This window comes from Pan paniscus, chromosome 16 (genome assembly GCF_029289425.2).
Source record: "Pan paniscus chromosome 16, NHGRI_mPanPan1-v2.0_pri, whole genome shotgun sequence".
NCBI lineage: Eukaryota > Metazoa > Chordata > Mammalia > Primates > Hominidae > Pan > Pan paniscus.
In genome coordinates this window covers 12,068,725-12,090,469 of record NC_073265.2, presented here as the reverse complement: position 1 = coordinate 12,090,469, position 21,745 = coordinate 12,068,725, and the positions used below count along the sequence as shown (strand labels likewise).

Sequence of the window (21,745 nt, the reverse complement as noted above, 5' to 3'; positions counted from 1 at the left end):
CAATGTGTCATATATAGATTTAAGGGATACATGGTGTAGAAAATGTAAAAAGATATTTTACTGATGATTCTGATAATGTACAAATGATTCAACTGTAACAACTAGGAGGAGAGAGTAAAAGAAAGGGGAAAGTAGGAATTAGCTCCCTGATTGCCTCGTCTATAATAGCTGAGAGTAATGGGTTCATTTTAAATCTCAAAATTTGCCCATAATAGTATGAAAACATTAAGTGGCACAAAGGCAAATATTAAGAAATATCCTGCCACAAAAATCAAATAGTTCAGGAGAAGCTGAGAAAGTGAAAATAGCATAGAGTCTAATTTAATTGCCACTCACTGTGGGGAACCATTAGGTCTTATCTAAATAAATGGAGAAAAATATAAATGCAGGTAAAATTACAAAAATAACAACCAGAAAACTACATCTTTCTTATCGATAAAAATAAATTATCATTTAACAATATAAAATATTTAATAATAATAAATACTAAATTTTACAATACATATACAAGAAATACACCAAAATCAAATAGAGCCAAATTTTTTTAAAATAAAATGCTCAACAAATACCAAATAGATAAATGCTAACAAATGAATTATCAACCTATTTTTATTGTCTTCTCCTTGCTTATTTTTTTAAATTCCTTTTTAAAATTTTGTTTAGATAGTTTAAAATTACTTTTTATATTATTTTCTCTAATAATTCTAACCTTCTAGTTTTCTCGACATTTCTGCTATTTCTATCACAATATCTATTTTCCTTGAGTGTTTTCTTGTTGGTGGTGTTCTTTTCTGGTTTTTGTTTTGTTTGTTTGTTTTGGTTTTGATTGAAAGAAATACAACAATGGAAGCTCACACTACTGCAGGGTGCTTCTCCAGATTTTGCCTATCACTCATAATTCTACTTTTATTTACTTTTCAGATTCCTCAGTTAGTTGCTTATTGTACTTTTCATAGTTTTAGTTGTAATCAACATGTAAGATAGGCTACAGGGAGCTTATCCTGCCACAAAATACCAGAAATCCATCTTTTTTTTGTTTCTTAAAAAAAGTCATTTTGAACTTGTAATTTGTAGGAAGGAACGCACATTTAGAGGCATACATTTTCCATGACATGGACAAATCATTGAACAATGTTAAGTCTCTATTTCAGCAAATACAGAAAAGATATGATTCACAGGACAAGAAAGCTGACAGTTAAGAACTTACATGCAAAGGCATTTCGACAAATAATATAATCCATCCTACTCCTAAGAGAGGAAAATTTGTATTAATGAAACTTCTACCAGGTATCACTTTCACCTCAGTTAATCCACAAACATTAAATCAGCAACATTTTGTGATAAACCATATCCAAAAGAGTTGATTGATGAAATGTCATTAATAGAACAGCAGTTATCCATGATTCAGTAAGAATTCATCAATCACCCATATACCAAACTTAATTCCATCTTATACTAAGCACATACACTACACTGAAAACTGTCAACTTCTGATGATCTAAAAATGTCTCTTCTATGACCATGTGATCACCATGAAATAAAGAATACAGAAAATTCATAGATGGTCAGTTAAAAAAAAGCTTCCGTGAAGCAATAAACTTTCCTTAAAAATGCCAAAATAGTAACATAGACTGCATAATGTAACACTCATTTTACTGACATAATCTGTTGAGGCATTTTGTTAATCAAATACTTTCTTTTATATATACTTATAAATGTCATACCAGAATTACACATTTTCTAATGAAATACAAAAGCATAAAAGAATCATATTCATAAGTTGATTTTAATCATTGTCTCGGTTCAATATTACAAACAAGTGTAATTATGGTACAAGTACAAAACAAATGGTGATTAAAGCATGTCAGAAAACAGATGTTCCTGCATACAGATGGACAATCCAATTAATACTTCTCAAATAGAAAACAGCTATTTACTCCTTACTAATGAATGATATAATTATTTATCATTATTGCAGCTTGGTTTTTTAATGTCTCCATGAAGAGCTTAAATATAATTTTCCTAAAGATGCATTTGGGCCGGGCGCCGAGGCTCAGGCCTGTAATCCCAGCACTTTGGAAGGCCAAGGCAGGTGGATCACGAGGTCAGGAGATCGAGACCATCCTGGCTAACATGGTGAAAACCCGTCTCTACTAAAAGTACAAAAAAATTAGCTAGGCGTGGTGGCGGGCGCTTGTAGTCCCAGCTATTCGGGAGGCTGAGGCAGGAGAATGGCGGGAACCTGGGAGGCGGAGCTTGCAGTGAGCTGAGATCGCGCCACTGCACTCCAGCCTGGGCGACAGAAAGAGACTCCATCTCAAAAAAATAAAAATAAATAAATAAATAAATACATAAATAAATAAATAAGAAAAAAGATGTATTTGGATGGTTAATGTATTTTTAATGTATAATCATCTATTGTAGTTAAAAGATGATCAAATGTGCTGATTCACTCAGTGTCTATGTTTCAAATGCAGGACTTAAGGAACAATTTGCCATAAGCCACCAACTTATTGTTTTCTTTTAAATTATATATCTAACATGCATACATACACACACAATATATATATACAAAACATTAATAATGATGAAAATTTTGAGAATCATGAAGAATGGTATATATGTAATACATATGTTTTTTTCACAAGTTTTCCAACTACTCTACTTTTTTTTTTAGTAGAATACATTAGATACTACAAAAGAAATGAAAACAAAATGATGTGGAATAGCATGTAAACAATAGAAAGAAGTTTTTGAAGATTGTTACAACACAGCTTCCCTAGCTAATAATACCTGAGAAAACCTGCACATGTAGCATATATGTGTCGCTACCTTTTAACATATATAATGGATTTATTAATATTTCTTCATTGCGTTGATGAGATGAATAAATAAAATAGTATGTATAAATACCTAGACCTTTGCTGGGTGTATAGTAAATATTGTGTTAAAATAGAACTCTTCTACCTTTCTACAGAAATACACTATGCAGTGATTACTTCTGGCTGTGATACATAAAAACAGGCAAATCTCAATAGAGAAAAAATATGTATTCATGATACATGATTTGGATTTTTCCAAAGAACAAAAACTATGAATTGGGTTGCAAGGATTTCCTGTTAAGACAACAGTAGGAATAAAGACATGGAGTAGAAGATACACACATTGAGTAGGTTTAACAGGCCTAAGCAAAAGATGCACATAATGAAACATCAGGAGAACAGACTAGAAATTCCTCTAAGCCTGTTGTGAGAGCCAAAGAAAATACATCTGGATTTGACTGTTGATAATGAGGAATTTCTGAAAGGTTGACCTATCACAGTTCTGAAAAAATGCTTCTAAACAAACCAGATTCCTTTGTCAAATAGATAAGGGAGATTATGGATATGTAATGCCACTTTAGAAATTTCAAATGCACATTAACAAAGCAACAGCAAAAAGCAAACCCCATTTAACTTTGTTTAACCTAGATTTTATGAACTTATTTACTAAGCAAACTCTCCCATCTGTATTTCCCTACTTGTAATTCTTATTAAGAATCACTGTTTTGGTGTCATTGGAATTTACTTAGAGAAATGCGGTCTAACCTCCGCTTTAAGAAGACAACTCTGGCAGAACTATCAACTGGAAAAAAGGAGAGTTTAGATGCTAGGAGGCCATTATAATAGCTCACTTGGGAGCCAATCTGTGCATGACTCTGATGGGAGAAAATAAAATTGAGAAAAAGGCATGCATTGGAGGCAACAATCCTTGGCATGTGATTGACCGTAGAGAATAATGAATGTGGAAGACCCAGAACAGACTTTAAACAAACTTTCAGATTCTTGCCAATCTGAAAAATATTACTTCAGACTAATTTTGATTTGTATTTTATAATGAATGAGGGTATTCATTTCTTTTCATTTATTTAAGAGCTATTTGTATTTCCTTGTCTGCAAAATTCTGTTTGCGTCTTTTCCTCAGTTGTCTGTTGGGTTTTCTTCTTGTTCATTTCTAGGAGTTCTTTTCTAAATGAAGTAAATTAGCCTTTTGCCTGCGAATAAGTTTCAAATATTGGATCCCCAATTTGTCATATCCTGACTCTGTTTATCACATTTCTATGAGAAACTTACTCTTTTCTTTTTTTTAATGGCTTCTGGATTTTAAGTAGGAGTTATTAGATCCTGCCCATCCCAGCTTTATTAAGGAATTCTCCTCCATTCTATTTTACATTTTATATTTCATTTACAAATTTCAAGTTTGGTCCACTCAGAACTTACTCTGGTATAAAGATAACTTTTATTTTCTAAATGGCTGGGCAGTTGTCCACAACCTCTTCTGGTTGGTTGAAGATCTTTTACACTAAATTCACATATGTATTTGAATCTATTTCTATTTTCTATTCTGTCTTTGTCTAATCATGTACCAGTACCACTGTGTTTTAATTAAAGATGGTATTATATACCTTAATATCTGGTAGAACTAGTATCCCTTCACTACTCTTTTTATTGTTTTCCTGGCTGACCTTGTTTCTTTTTCTACTTGAACTTTAGGATCAACTTGTCTAATTCCAAATGAAAAGCTGATTTTTAAAAATCAAAAGCATGTTGAATGCATATATTTCTTTTTTTCTTTTTTTTTTTTTTGACACGGAGTCTCACTCTGTCGCCCAGGCTGGAGTACAGTGGCACCATCTTGGCTCACTGCAAGCTCTGCCTCCCGGGTTCACACCATTCTCCTGTCTCAGCCTCCCGAGTAGCTGAAACTACAGGGGCCCACCACCACGCCCGGCTAATTTTTTTTATTTTTAGTAGAGACGGGGTTTCACCGTGTTAGCCAGGATGGTCTCGATCTCCTGACCTCGTGATCCGCCTGCCTCGGCCTCCCAAAGTGCTGGGATTACAGGCGTGAGCCACCGCGCCCGGCCGTATATGTTTATTTCTTTATTTATGTTTGTTATTAGAGATAGGGTCTCACTGCTGCCCAGACTGGAGTACCGTGGCTATTTATAGGTACAATCATAGCGCACTACAACCTAGAATTCCAGGGCTCAAACCATCCTCCCACTTCAATCTCCCAAGTAGCTGGGACTAGAAGTGCATGCCATCACGCCCAGTTGATACGTAAGTTAACTGAGAGTTGACATCTTGATGAAGTTGAGTCATCCTACCCAAGAACATGTTTTTTAACTTGCTCAAGCCTTCTTTTGTGTCCTTGAAATAGTGTTTTCTTCACATAGGTCTCATATATGACAAACTTATATTTTATATTTTATCCTTTTTGTTGCTACCGTAAGTGGGTCTCTTCATCTTATCCTCTATAGGTTTATTTACATGAAAGCCACTGATTTCTACAAATTATTTTTATGATCAACAACTTCAGTAATAATTATTTTATTATTTGCAGAGTTTTGGGGTTCTCTTGGGTTTTCAAGTAGTTGTACAATCATAATGTCTGTAAATACTGCTAGTTTTACTTCTTCCTTTCCAATTTTTTAATTTCTCTCTCATGTGATTGTCTTGGCTGGTACTGCAGTATAGTATTTAAAAATAGTGCTGACAGTGACATTTGTTGTCTGTTCTTGACTTCAGAGGGAACTGCTTATAGTGCTTCTCCATTAATCACTATACTGAGTTTTGGGCAGAAATATATACACACACATACATATATATTTTTTCATGTTACGGAAGCATCTATCTTCTATCTATTCTTATTTTACTGAGTATCAGAACACTCATTTTCTTAAATGCTTCTGCCTCATCTATTAAGACAAGCCTGTAATCTTTCCTTTGACATGAAAACACTGAATACTGAATACTGGAATAAATGCCCCCCTCCCCTTGGTCAATAATTATTTTTTAATGTCCTGGTGACTATTACTGGCAAATACTTTATTTAGGACTTTTGCATCCATATTCATAACTGAAACTGGTCTGTAGACTGTTTTGTATTAATCTTTGTTAGGTTTTTTTTATCTTTAAGACTAATATGGAGAATACTCATCTTTTTTTAGGCTCGGGGGCTGGCTCACACCTGTAATTCCAATCACCTGAGGTCAGGAGTTCGAGACCAGCCTGGCCAACATGGCGAAACCCTGTCTCTACTAAAAATACAAAAATTAGCCAGGCGTGGTGGTGCACACCTGTAATGCCAGCTACTTGGGAAGCTGAGGCAGAAGAATTGCTTGAACCCGGGAGGTGGAGGTTGCAGTGAGCCAAGATTGCACCAGCGCACTCCAGCCTGGGCGACAGAGCAAAACTCTATCTAAAAAAAAATCACCTTTTTTAAAACATTTAGAACCATTTTTAAAACATTCTAATTATTTGCTTTTTATAGGTTTAGTAGAAATATTCTAAAAACAACTAACCTGCTCTTTCTTAGAGGTAGGAGAAAATAACTTCTCTCATGAACATGAGCAGAGAGGTGAATGAACATGAACATGAACAGAGAGATGAATAAAGATCTAGTTGGCTGAAAGGGTCACCGGTATAAGACTCTTTCAGCTCTTTATATTTATTACTAATGAATATATGGCTTTTTATGTACCCGAAGGACAGTTTGGATATAAAATCTTTAGCATGTATTTACTATATGATATAAAATCTTTAGCTCATATTTACTATCCTTGAGATTACAGCAATCACTCCACTCTCTTCTGGCACACAGAGCTGCCAGCCTAATTTTTTTCACCTTTTTATATACTGGTTTGATTGTTTTGCCTGACTGCCTAAAGGATTCTGCCATTACCTTTTAAGGCCAATAATTTATATGCCTTGATGCTGACAGTTCTTGATCAATTTCCCCTACCATGTGATATCCTCTTTCAACAACCTTCACTTGTTTTAAGAAAATGTTCTTGCGTATCATGAAATAAGTGTTCTGTTTACAGAACGTTAAATAACTGTTGTCTGGTTTTTCTTCGAGAGAAATTCAGTTTTGCCTATGTTAGATCTTCTGTGCCCATCCTCTCTCTAATCCTTTCTCATTCTTTCTTGACTTTGGTTTCATTTTAATTTCCTCATTTCTACTCTGTGTTCCTGTGTGTTCTTCGGTGTTTACTCGCCCTTTGTGCTCTTTCCCATGTCGTGGTTTTATTCTTCCTTTCTACTTCTTTCCTGAATTCTGACACCTCACATCTTACCACTTCCTGTTTTCTTACCATATTCCTGCAGTTCTGGAATTTCTGCTCCAAGTGTTCCTTAGAGGAGCAGTCCCCAACCTTTTTGGCACCAGGGACCGGTCTCATGGAAGACAATTTTTCCACAGGGGAGCGGAAGATGATTTCAGGATGAAACTGTTCCACCTCAGATCATCAGGCATTAGAGTCTCATAAGCAACGCACAACCTAGATCCCTTACACGGGCAGTTCACAATAGGGTTTGTGCTCCTATGAGAATCTAATGCTGTGGCTGACCTGACAGGAGGTGGGGCTCAGGCAGTAATACTCGCCCAGCCGCCGGCCTGTCTGCCACCCACCTCCTGCTGTGCAGCCCAGTTCCTAACAGGCCATGAACCAGTACCAGGCCATGAACCAGTACCAGTCCATGGCCCCAGGACTGGGGACCCCGGCCTTAGAATGACTGCCTTCTTACATTTGTTGTTGTTGTTCTTTTTGTTTAGTTCATGGTCAGACGTTTGCTCATAATTTTCACCTATTCTGTGACAATATTATTTTGGTAAATGTTCTTCATCTATGAAGTTTTATTAAATTTTGTTAATGTTTTTCACCTTTTATCAGCGCTGTGCTACTCCGTATTGATTACTCAGCAGGAAATGAGTCGTATGTTAACCGGCCCTGCTTTCTCAGCAGCCTCCTCTGAAAGTGATTTTGCTGGTATTCTCTGAGCTATTCACGCCATCTCCTCCATGTTCTATAGCTCTAGTTTTATGTAAGGAACCTATTTGCCACTTCAAAATAAATTGCTTGTATTTACTGGCACTTCCTGAGATCTGCCACCTGAACTGTTTTATCATTTCTGTGACCTCACTGTACTTCCTGCATCTAGAGTTTCTGCTTCTTTTCATCCTTTCATTCCCAGACTGCAGCTGTCTACTTGTTGCTTTGTAAAATACTCTATCTAGTTCCTTCTTCCATGAGAAAAGGAGGGAAACTGCTCTCATACTACCAAGTTCACACCAAAAGTCTCCACATGATTTTTTAAAAGAAAATTCTTTAAGTACAATTTGATACACAAAACAGACTTACTTTAAGAGTTCATCTCTTTCTGTCTTCCATGCCAAAACTATATCGCTGCATTTGTTCTGGAACCTGACCAGGATTTCAGTCAACTCATTGTAAAACTATAAGCAAAGAACAAATACAAGTAATGAACAAGAACAATTTTTTAATCCAGAGAGTAATGTGATCTAAAGCTAATTTGTCAATGACAGTTAAAGCTGAAGAACTGATATCTGCATGAGATACATCCATACAATTTACTAGGCCCAACAACTTAATATTAAATATGATCTAAGACTCCTAAAGAAAATAAAAATAATAAAATCATTTTTACAGAACATTATCATCAAAAATGTAACAAGTTAAAAGTTTCATGATCATGAAAATCTTCCTAATTCCTAGAGAAAAGTCAATTGCTTAATAACATGAAACCTATTTAAGTGGAAGGATTAGGTTTTCAAATTCACTACAGAAATGCAAGCATACTCCCCATCGAAAAGTGGGCAAAGGATATGAACAGACACTTCTCAAAAGAAGACATTTATGCAGCCAAAAAACACATGAAAAAATGCTCATCGTCACTGGCCATCAGAGAAATGCAAATCAAAACCACAGTGAGATACCATCTCACACCAGTTAGAATGGCGATCATTAAAAAGTCAGGAAACAACAGGTGCTGGAGAGGATGTGGAGAAATAGGAACACTTTTACACTGTTGGTGGGACTGTAAACTAGTTCAACCATTGTGGAAGTCGGTGTGGTGATTCCTCAGGGATCTAGAACTAGAAATACCATTTGACCCAGCCATCCCATTACTGGGTATATACCCAAAGGATTATAAATCATGCTGCTATAAAGACACATGCACTCATATGTTTACTGCGGCACTATTCACAATAGCAAAGACTTGGAACCAACCCAAATGTCCAACAATGATAGACTGGATTAAGAAAATGTGGCACATATACACCATGGAATACTATGCAGCCATAAAAAAGGATGAGTTCATGTCCTTTGTAGGGACACGGATGAAGCTGGAAACCATCATTCTCAGCAAACTATCGCAAGGACAAAAAACCAAACACCGCACGTTCTCACTCATAGGTGGGAATTGAACAATGAGAACACATGGACACAGGAAGGGGAACATCACACACCGGGGACTGTTGTGGGATGGGGGGAGGGGGGAGGGATAGCATTAGGAGATATACCTAATGCTAAATGATGAGTTAATGGGTGCAGCACACCAACATGGCACATGTATACATATGTAACAAACCTGCACGTTGTGCACAGGTACCCTAAAAGTATAAAAAAAAAAAAAAAGAAATGCAAGCATACTTCAGAAACCCTTAAAAGAATTTCTAAAGGCTCTCTGGAGGGTTTTCTCAGCTTACCTATTTAAAGAAAGCATTTTAAACCAAGTTAAAATGGCATTTTACTATCCTCTCTATTTGGAAGGCTTTGCAGTATTTTCACCCTCTCTTCAGAGGGTTTTACATTTTACCTACTGTATTTATATCAAGGTAACTTTATTCAGTGATTATTATGAAGTTAAGTACCAAAAGGAATTACGCATCTGAAAAAACTTAAAAATCACTGTTCCCTCAAAAACAAATTGGTAAAAATAAATATAAGTGAATTCCCTAAACTTTTTAAAGGACAAGGCAAGAAAGTACTTACATATTCAGTAAGCCTTCTGACACGTGGGCAGGCCACAAGTCTGTCCTCAGCAAACCACCACACAGAATATAAAAGTCATGCCTCCCCAGCTTTTCCATCACAAATCAGCTTTGACTACTCCTGTCCCCTCAAAATTCATCAAATTAATCAACTTCCTATCCCTTAAAAAGGTGTCATTGACATCTCTGCTAATTCTGCTACCTGGAATATTTGTACCCCTTTTCTGCCAGTTGAAATATGCAATTCATTCTTCAAGGTTCCCATGAAATGTTGCCACCTTCATTAAGCTTTCTCCCTCCTATAACAAACTTCGCAGAGGCAATGGCATTAAAGCTAACATTCCAGGCAAAGAGTAATTTGGTTCAACTGGAAATACCATTTAACTTCCAACCTATACGTTCACGTCTGTACTTGCTAGCTATGGTTCCTTTTGCATGTACTTCATACCTTTGTGCCTTCCTTCGAATTAGCTACAAGTTCAACAAAGTTGTCACATGTAGTAAATTCTTCAAAACTTCTTCTCTTAAGTTAGCTTCATTATTAGATTGCTTCATTTTCGAAAATTCCTGATGTGAGACCTTGTTAAAATAAAGATTTATGTATTTACATTTACTTATAAAATTAATATGGCTCATAACATTTTTATTGATCTTTTCCAATTATGAAAATCATATGTAATTAAATACATACGCAAAATTACTAGAAATACCTAGTATACTCTTTTGAAGCCTCATTATGCTTTCAATCTTTCTTAAGTAAAAATTTCAAAAATCCAATAGGAGTCAAAACAACCAATAATGATCACAGATTTCTATTAGTATATAACACTTGCAAAAAATATAACATGAAAATTATTTTACCTTTTGGAATATTTTATATCATATATAGATACAATGTTTAGGAGTAGAAATATATGTTTAATTTTGCACATTAACTATGAAAAGGGCAAACTTTCAAATCTTTGTTAGTCCAAACTACCTATCTGTAAACACGAAAACTAACTTCAAAATTCTCAACATATTTAGTTTGCATTTTTTTTAAAAAAATGACTGAAGTCTGTATGTATGTTAGCCGTATAATTAAAGGTATCAGTAATTCCAACTAATTACGATTTTCCTCCCGTATGGAAAAAAAAACAAAGCTATTAAAAACTTGAAACCATGAAAAATATCAGAAGTATCAAGCACTCCTAAGTAATATGCAACATTTTAGCCACAGAAATGACTTTGTTTCTGCGGTGGCTCACGTCTGTAATCCCAGCACTTTGGGAGGCCAAGGAGGGAGGATAAGGAGGTCAGGAGATCGAGACCATCCTGGCTAACACGGTGAAATCCCGTCTCTACTAAAAATACAAAAAATTAGCCGGGCGTGTGGCGGGCGCCTGTAGTCCCAGCTACTCGGGAGGCTGAGGCGGGAGAATGGTGTGAACCCAGGAGGTGGAGCTTGCAGTGAGCCGAGATCGCACCACTGAACTCCAGCCTGGACGACAGAGCGAGACTCCATCTCAAAAAAAAAAAAAAAAAAAAAAATGGAGTGACTTGGTTTCATAGATGCAAATAAAACTGATGTGCCAAGTTTAATTTTACAAAATATACATGTATTAAGTTCTACTCTCAACTACAGATATTCCCCAACGTCATTTTCCTAATTGAATATAGGTTTAGTCCAGACATATCTTTTCTGTAATTTTTAAAACATACATCTTATTAAATACATAAATTTCACCTGAATATTTTTAAGAAGTCCCTCCGGTTTCTTTAGAGATTCTTGGACTTTAGTTGTAAGACCTCCACAGACTCGATCTAGTTCAGTAACAGAAAGAGCTTCTTCATTTATCACACCGTCTTGAGCCAGGGCTGTCAAAAACTTGCTTGTCATGTCAAAATTCACAGATTTCAAGTCATTCTCCAGACCCTCTCTTTCCTTCTTTACTTCATCAAGATTTGACAAGGATTTTAAGACATTTCCAACCTAAACAATAAAAAAGACACTTTAGTTTAACTGCAAAAAAAAGCCAATTTCAAGAAGGAAATAATATATAAAGGTTCATTCAGGCTGAGAGAGAGATGAGTTCTCAGAGAGCCAAATATAAATTGAATGTCAGGTTTATATAGATAGACATTGTATCTTCAGTTGACTCATATTAAAACAAAAGCAGCATTAATAACAATAGCCAACAGCTACAATTTACTGAACTCTTATGTGTTAGGCACCATGCTAAACACTTCAGAAATATAATTTTATGTATTCCTTACAATACCCCATGGGGTATATATATTTATGACCTCTCTTCCTAAGATAGGGATAACGAGTCTCAAAAAAATTAAGTGACATGGTTATACAGTTACTAAGGGGCAGAGGTGAAATTTGAGACCTAAGTCTGACTAGTTCCAAAACCAATCTCTTAGCCACTCTACACTCTACTCCCTCCCAATCATGGCTGTGAAGCAGGGGAAGGTATGATGTCGCTAGGTAAGAAGACACCCTGTTTTGCCTAGAGAGACTGAGAGATAGAGACATAGAGAAATAGAGGTGAAGATAGAAATAGAGATAGTTATGAAGCAAGCATGGTAGATGGAGAAAGAAATAGAGAAAGACACAGATATAAAGGTATATACCACATTTATTTTACACACTGGGAGAGGAAAAGGAAAGAGGGTTCTTGTGCCTCTCTTCATAGCATTAAGAGTTTTAGGCCAGATGTAGAGGTTCATGCCTGCAGTCCCAGCACTTTAGGAGGATCACCTGAGCCTAGGAGTTCGAGACCAGCCTAGGCAACAAAGTGAGACCCCATTTCTACATTAAAAAAAAATTAGTTGGGTGCAATGGTGTGCACCTGCAGTCACAGCTACTCCAGAGGCTGAGGCAGGAGGATTGCTTCAGCCCAGGGGGTCAAGGCTGCAGTGAGCCATGATCACGCCACTGCACTCCAGCCTGGGTGACAGAGAGAAACCCTGTCTCAAAACAAAATACAAAAACAAAACAGAGATTTATCTCTTGTATTCAGTCAAGACACTCTCTGACCTATACCCACCTGATTCATAAATACCCCTTTATATTCATAGTGTTCAAGTGCCTTCTAATGAGCACTTTCAAGCTGCCCCTTTCACTCATCTCTTCGAATGCTAGGACCACCAAGAACATCAACCCAATCTCCCTATTCTGCTTGCCCCAATGATGCTCATAGAAAGAAAACCGGGGGAAAGACAAAGGAAGAAGAGGACATCATGAGCCCTGTCTCCACCCCTGTCTTTCTCATTACAAGCAGTAAGTCCAATTCCCATGATCCCCCTACCAACCGCCTGTTTCTAAAAATTCCTACCCTACTCTTTCTTCCACAGTCTTAGTTAGCTCCTTGATAGGAACGTCCAAAGTAACATCCCTTTGTGAAGACCAGAGACTCGAGGTTTCTGCTAAATGTAGGTGAATTTCCTTTTTGGCCTCGTTTACATCTATATCTTCTAAACATCCTAATTTTAAAATGGAAGGAAAGGAAAGGAAGAGAAGGGGGAGGGGGAGAAGAGAGGAAGGAAGGGGGAAGGGAAGGAGAAAGGGAGGGAGAGAAAGAAGAGGGTACAGGGGAGAAGGCTGTGGAAAGAGAAAGAAATATGATTCCTAGAGTCTAGAAAGCATCAAACCACAGAAACTCTAAAAGGAAGGAGGAGGAGAAAGAATCATACGTGGGTGGATATGACAAAGTCTGTTTAAAGACCTAGTAGAACTTGATATCAGACGATGTGAATAAAAGTTTCCTTCCAAGTGACTTCCAGGACATATTATTCAATGAGAAAAAAAGGGTACAAAAGCATATATAGTGTGCTGCAATTTGAGTAAGACAGAAGGAAAATCAGAAAATAAATATACACATACATAATATGTACATATGTATACATATGTATGCATAATTTTGGGGGGGGTTGGGTTTTTTGTTTGTTGTTGTTCTTGCAAAAAGAAAATCAGTAAGGACAAACCAGAAACTAACGGATATGATTACTTACAGGAAGTATACAGGAAAGAAGTAGAAGGAAAAGGAATGAGGCTTACTCTGCATGTACCTTTTGAATCATGAACATTTTTTACACACTCAGAAAACAAGATTAAGTCAAAACTTGAATATGGAAACAAATGAACTAATGGTCTATCAAAGTGAAACGTAATTACACAGAAAAAACGTAATTACATAGAAAATTAAAAACACTTCAACTCTAACTATACTCCCTTAGAGACCATAATGGGCTTAGTGACTGTGCAATCAAGGACAGGTTACTACTTAGAAAACTCAATTTTCGCAGCTGCAAAATGGGCATAGTAGTACCTATTTCAGGACTGTTGTGAAGACTGAGATAATCTATATAAAGTGCTCAACATAACTTCTAACAAAGGGTAAGTATTCAATCATATTACCTAGATTAGGAAGAAAAGCTAACCGCAACTTCCATAGTATCCAACCAGACTGATACAGAAGCTTTCTAACCAGACTGATACAGACGGCCAAATAGTTAACAAATCCTGTGATACTCAAAAATGCAATAATTCTAACTTTCTGGGGAAAAAAATGCCATTTCAAACAACGAATTTATGAACAAACTTGTGGACTACCACACAAAGATAGAGATCCCTTATATTACGAACATCTTTTTTAAAAAATTCATATGCAGTGCACTAGTTTAACATATTTCAGATTATATGACACTCGCCTCATTTTAACAGAGTAAATGAAGTAGAAAATGAATTAAACTGCTTCCACAAATGAATGACCATGATAATAAGAAAACCACTGCCTAAATTTTCTTATAAATTCAAATTTGAGGTTTAACATGTTATCAAAGTATATAAATAATTAGAATCCTAGCGTATTTATTTCTTATACACAGCTCCAGCTATCTTTCAACTGCAATTAAATGTGTCCCTTTATTAAGTTAAGGCTGCCAGCGATGATCATTCAAACAAATGCTTTTTGTTTTGGGACCATTCTAGATGCTATGGACACAACTACTAACAAAAACAGTCTTTTCCTTCATTTGCAGACCAGAGAGGATTAAATAAATATGCAAAGGGGAGGATTAAACAAATACACAAAAATAGAATAATCTGGGTAGACAATGACAAAGATGGAGAAGAGGTGACATCTGAGACTAATGAAAAAGAGGTAATAGCCACGGAAATGGGAAGAAAGTCCTGCACAGAAGGAAACGCAAATGTAACAGTCCTATGGCAGGCACAAGCTTGGCAGGATCAAAGGAAAGAAAAAAAGGCCACTCTGGCTGAAGCATAGTAAACAAAAGGCAGAACAGGAGATGAGGTCAAACAGAATGGCAGGAATGGCATCACCTAGGTTGTCAATACTTTGTCTTTCAGATCAGGAACTTACAAACTTTTTTGGTAAAGGACCAAACAGAAAATATTTTTGCCTCAGTAGGCCACAGTCTCTGTTGCAACTCTTTAACTCTGCTTTGCAGTGTGAAAGACAATGTGCAAATGAATGAGCGCAGCTATGTTTCAACAAAAATGTATTAACACTGAAATCTGAATTTTATATAATGCCCACATATTAAAACATTCGTTTGACTTTTTTTTAGCCATTTAAAAAATGAAGTAGAAAGTAGAGTTTTATATTTAAAAAATGTAAAACTCATTCCTGGCTCCCAGGCCATACAAAGAGAAGAGGCAGAGGATTTGGCCCACAAGCCACAGGTTCCTGACCCGAGTTTTAGATTTAAAACCCTCTGTGGCATTTAACAGCACCAAGTACAATATGAGACATAAGAAATGCCCTCAATGGGCCGGGCGCGGTGGCTCATGCCTGTAAACCCAGCACTTTGGGAGGCCAAGGCAGGCGGATCACGAGGTCAAGAGATCGAGACCATCCTGGCCAACATGGTGAAACCCTGTCTCTACTAAACATACAAAAATTAGCTGGGCATAGTAGCGCATGCCTACAGTCCCAGCTACTCGGGAGGCTGAGGCAGGAGAATTGCTTGAACCCAGGAGGCAGAGGTTGCAGTGAGCCAAGATTGCGCCACTGCACTCCAGCCTGGGTGACAGAGCGAGACTCCATCTCAAAAAAAAGAAAGAAAGAAAGAAAGAAATGCCCTCAATGAAATCTTCTATTTTACTTTTATAACCTTGTCATTTTATTTTCAGAAAAGGCAAATAAGCAACAATGTCTACAGCAACAAAAGCAACAAAAGAAAATCAAAAGTGATGCATTTACCCTACACTAAAGGTAACCTAGAGGAGTTTTTTGTCTCTTTATGTTAGGGACCAAAGTGCTCAGCACTGCTCTGGAATAGTAGGCCTTCAAAAAACACTTGGTGAGTAAATAAACAAACAGATTCCAGCCATTCTCAACATGTCTATAAACTTTCTGTCATGAGAAATCAGGAGTAAAAGCTGTGTTTGCAGATCCTCCACTAGTCTGTGAATCCAAAAAAGGCACTCCTCTGGGAGGGCACACAGTTTTAAACAGTTCTCTTTACGCTCTACCTCTAAGGAGATAAAGGGCTTTTTTTTTTCAAAGGTACCCCCTCCACTACTCCCAGCAGATGTAACACTTTGAGTATAATTGAACATCATCCTTGTGCAAAAAAATAGATGTTCCTTCCTCTGGCTAGACTCAGCCCCATATCCATTAGGGCCAAGGCTTGGCCAGCCAACCACAGACCAGACTTCAGGCCACAGTAGATCATAGGCAACCAATCACAAGCAGTGATCCTAGGTATTTAATACAAAAATCTTTATTTTTTTTTTTTATTTTTTTTTTTTTATTTTTCTTTTTTATTGATCATTCTTGGGTGTTTCTCGCAGAGGGGGATTTGGCAGGGTCACAGGACAATAGTGGAGGGAAGGTCAGCAGATAAACAAGTGAACAAAGTTCTCTGGTTTTCCTAGGCAGAGGACCCTGCGGCCTTCCGCAGTGTTTGTGTCCCTGGGTACTTGAGATTAAGGAGTGGTGATGACTCTTAACGAACATGCTGCCTTCAAGCATCTGTTTAACAAAGCACATCTTGCACCGCCCTTAATCCATTCAACCCTGAGTGGATACAGCACATGTTTCAGAGAGCACAGGGTTGGGGGTAAGGTCACAGATCAACAGGATCCCAAGGCAGAAGAATTTTTCTTAGTACAGAACAAAATGAAAAGTCTCCCATGTCTACCTCTTTCTACACAGACACGGCAACCATCCGATTTCTCAATCTTTTCCCCACCTTTCCCCCCTTTCTATTCCACAAAACCGCCATTGTCTTCATGGCCCGTTCTCAATGAGCTGTTGAGTACACCTCCCAGACGGGGTGGTGGCCGGGCAGAGGAGCCCCTCACTTCCCAGTAGGGGCGGCCGGGCAGAAGCGCCCCTCACCTCCCGGACGGGGCGGCTGGCCGGGCGGGGGGCTGATCCCCCCACCTCCCTCCCGGACGGGGCGGCTGGCCGGGCGGGGGGCTGACCCCCCACCTCCCTCCCGGGCCGGGCGGCTGGCCGGGCAGAGGGGCTCCTCACTTCCCAGAAGGGGCGGCCGGGCAGAGGCGCCCCTCACCTCCCTCCCAGACAGAGCGGCTGGCCGGGCAGAGGGGCTCCTCACTTCCCAGTAGGGGCGGCCGGGCAGAGGCGCCCCCCCCACCTCCTGGACGGGGCGGCTGGCCGGGCAGGGGGCTGATCCCCCCACCTCCCTCCCGGATGGGGCGGCTGGCCGGGAGGGGGGCTGATCCCCCCACCTCCCTCCCGGACGGGGCGGCTGGCCGGGCGGGGGGCTGACCCCCCCACCTCCCTCCCGGACGGGGCGGCTGGCCTGGCAGAGGGGCTCCTCACTTCCCAGTAGGGGCGGCCGGGCAGAGGCACCCCTCGCCTCCCGGACGGGGCGGCTGGCCAGGCGGGGGGCTGACCCCCCCACCTCCCTCCCGGACGAGGCGGCTGGCCGGGCAGAGGGGCTCCTCACTTCCCGGTAGGGGCGGCCGGGCAGAGGTGCCCCTCACCTCCCGGACGGGGCGGCTGGCCGGGCGGGGGGCTGACCCCCCCACCTCCCTCCCAGACGAGGAGGGAGGATGCTCCTCACTTCTCAGACGGGGTGGCTGCCGGGCGGAGGGGCTCCTCACTTCTCAGACGGGGCGGTTGCCAGGCAGAGGGTCTCCTCACTTCTCAGACAGGGCGGCCGGGCAGAGACACTCCTCACATCCCGGACGGGGCGGCAGGGCAGAGGTGCTCCCCACATCTCAGACGATGGGCGGCTGGGCAGAGACGCTCCTCACTTCCCAGATGTGATGGCGGCCGGGAAGAGGCGCTCCTCACTTCCTAGATGGGATGGCGGCTGGGCAGAGACGCTCCTCACTTTCCAGACTGGGCAGCCAGGCAGAGGGGCTCCTCACATCCCAGACGATGGGCAGTCAGGCGGAGACGCTCCTCACTTCCCCGACGGGGTGGCTGCCAGGCAGAGGCTGCAATCTCGGCACTTAGGGAGGCCAAGGCAGGCGGCTGGGAGGTGGTTGTAGCGAGCCGAGATCACGCCACTGCACTCCAGCCTGGGCGCCATTGAGCACTGAGTTAACGAGACTCCGTCTGCAATCCCGGCACCTCGGGAGGCCGAGGCTGGCGGATCACTCGAGGTTAGGAGCTGGAGACCAGCCCAGCCGACACATCGAAACCCCGTCTCCACCAAAAAAATACGAAAACCAGTCAGGCGTGGCGGCGCACGCCTGCAATCGCAGGCACTCGGCAGGCTGAGGCAGGAGAATCGGGCAGGGAGGTTGCAGTGAGCTGAGATGGCAGCAGTACCGTCCAGCTTCGGCTCGGCATCAGAGGGAGACCGTGGAAAGAGGGGAGAGGGGAGAGGGGAGAGGGGAGAGGGGGGAGGGGGGAGGGGAGAGGGGAGAGTGGGGAGGGGAGAGGGGAGAGGGAGCTCTATCTACCACACAGTCCTTCTCTGAAACAACAATACCATTTATGGTCACAAAAATCTTTAAATACAAATGACCATTAGTCTGCAAAATTTTTCAGAGTATCTCAATATCTAAAACCAGATGCCCAAAGAGACTGAAAATAAGTAACTAGAAAGTAGGCTACTTCACAATAAAAGAAAAAACAGCCCTACCATCAAACTTGGACTTTTTAATAAAACATGTACATTGCATCACTCTAATCAGCAATAAAAAAACTGTGTTTTTATCATAAAAATTCTGGCTAAAATGCGTCATCAACTATTATTACAACCATCTGAAATAGCTCTGATAAACCTGATGCTTGCCTTATTTGATTAAGGCACACGACAAACGAATATATAGAGAGTACTGAAATTTTTGTGGTTACCCCATCAAGAAATCTAGCTTCCAAAAAATTACTTCATATTGACTATAGAAGTTCCTTTCTCCTGTGTAACACAAGTAAGGATTAATAAAACTGATACAACTGAATAAAATATCAACAAATCAGTGCATACCAATGCAGATTTTGCTTAGCACAAACCATTTTTACTTTTCTACTGAAAGCAGAAGAATCAAAGGACAAAAGCCACATAATTCTGAGTCATGTACAAGACACCAAAAAGAATACAAAGAGAGTACTAAACAGAGATCTTTTTCTAAAATAAAAAAGGTACCAGAATGTATTGCTCTTCCAAGGGTCTACAGTTTCTTCTTCGGGTTCTTTGTTGCTCGCAGGTTAATCTTCTGACCACCTCCCTTTTCTCCGCTATGTCCTCAAAGCAACAACTCACATTCCCTGTTCCACTGGGTTCCCCCGTTAGATTCGGGTTCAATGCACATTCAACTACGTAGCCTTCTCTTCCCTTTGAGAGGTGCCCGGTACCTGTGCATTTACCCTACACTAAAGGTAACCCAGAGCAGTTTTTTGTCTCTTTATGTTAGGGACCAAGGTACTCAGCACTGCTCTGGAATAGCAGGCCTTCAAACACTTGGTGAATAAATAAATAAACAAGCAGATTCCAGCCATTCTCAACATGTCTATAAACCTTCTGTCACGAGAAATCAGGAGTAAAAGCTGTGTTTGCAGATCCTCTGTACCTCGGATAACTCTCTAGACACAGCCACTAACTCAGCCCTTCTCCGATCCTACACGTTTACTTTTTCTGCCTATCCACTCTGTTCTCATAATGTGCCAATCTCTTAAGAAGCCTCTGAAGAGAACTACTCCAAATTATTGAAATTTAAGTACTTCATCTAAATCCTCATAACATACTTCTATACTTTCCCTGTGACATTTTTAAACTTCTTCCCTATATTACAGTCATCCTTATACATGACTAATATTCCACAATGGATCATAAATTGAGGGTAAAGCCTGTGTATAATTTGTATGTTAATTTTCCAATGTACCTACCATAGTGCCTTACACAGAGCAGATATCCAGTAGGTCTTGGAATACATATATGAAATATATAAAATGCTTCTGTGGAAAGACAAATAAGAAACAAAACTCATACTTTTCAGAACTTACTATCCCAGGAAATTCACTTTTTTCAAGAAGTTTTCAGCAGTATTTCTTGCCCTTTGGCTTGTTTTCCTGTGCAGAGATTTGGGACCTCTATCTTTTCCTACTCACTTACCCTACCTCCCCGTGATAGGCCATTAAATTAGACTTGCACTTTCTCTTCTTTTAGGACTTTCCAAATCAGATGCCCTACTATTCAATTTTCTGTTTCCTGTCATCAGTAGAAACACCATGACGGAGCTATCCATTTATTAACACGCACGCCTTGCCAATCTTCCTTTCAAAGGTCGTCCCGGGGAAACAAGGTGGAAGGGAGTAGAGAACAATGGAAGAAATAAAGAATTTGTGTATCTGGCCATACGCAGTCCTTTCATTTCAGGAAATTTCTATACTTCCAAGCTTCTCTCTTTTATAAAACCCAAATTAAATACTGTTGACCTATGAAGTATCTAAAATTTAGTTCAAAAAGGGGCATTCAATAAATGGAAGTGACTATTACAGGATAGTTAATATTAGTATAATTTCCTATTACACAGTCTATATACTACTTTAAATATAACAACCCCAATTTATTTCTGCATTTTTTTAAAGATGACAATAAGGAATTGGCAGTTCATTATATAAAATGGCTTGAATGTGGTTTTCTTAAGCAGATGACAACCCACATCAAAGTGCCCTTCTCACCTCACTGCCCTGCATGGTCTTTGCTGGAATAGCAGAAGCGATGGCAGCATTCAGCTCAGGCTCTGGCTTACACAAAAGCACGATGGGGTCACGATGAAATGGGTAACATTCTTTCACTTGTCCATCTGCTTGCACAGCTTTATCTAAAACTGTTCTAAAGCTGGTTCCCTCTGGGAGAAAATAAAAGTTTGCAGAGCACAGAAGTGATTCTAACAGCAACGTGTATGGGCTGGTTATATGTTGAGTTCTAGTCTCCAACTTTACTCATCTTCCCCTTCTCTAGACCCCAATTCACTTAATTAACACCTCCTAACAGTCTTTGCGTTCTTGTTTTTGGAAAGATGACAAAATCACTTATAAAATCAAAAGCATAGCTATACCTTAAAATACATTTGGTGGTTACTATCTGCCAAATAAAAGCTAATTAATATTAATCTTTTCCTACAACTCATGAATGTAGGAAGAAATCATTCTCTCCAAAAATTGGTCCATTTATTTTAAAAGTATTCCTCTCTCGGCCGGGCGTGGTGGCTCACGCCTGTAATCCCAGCACTTTGGGAGGCCGAGGCGGGTGGATCACGAGGTCAGGAGATCGAGACCATCTTGGCTAACACGGTGAAACCCCGTCTCTACTAAAAATACAAAAAATTAGCCGGGCGTGGTAGCGGGCGCCTGTAGTCCCAGCTACTCGGGAGGCTGAGGCAGGAGAATGGCGTGAACCCGGGAGGCGGAGCTTGCAGTGAGTGGAGATCATGCCACTGCACTCCAGCCTGGGCGACAGAGCG

At 39.8% G+C, this 21,745-nt stretch overlaps 1 pseudogene; it reads right to left on the bottom strand.

Moving 5' to 3' along the window:
- The window catches only part of LOC129394016 (dexamethasone-induced protein-like), a 64,011-nt pseudogene that overhangs the window by 23,586 nt on the left and 18,680 nt on the right, over positions 1-21,745 (bottom strand).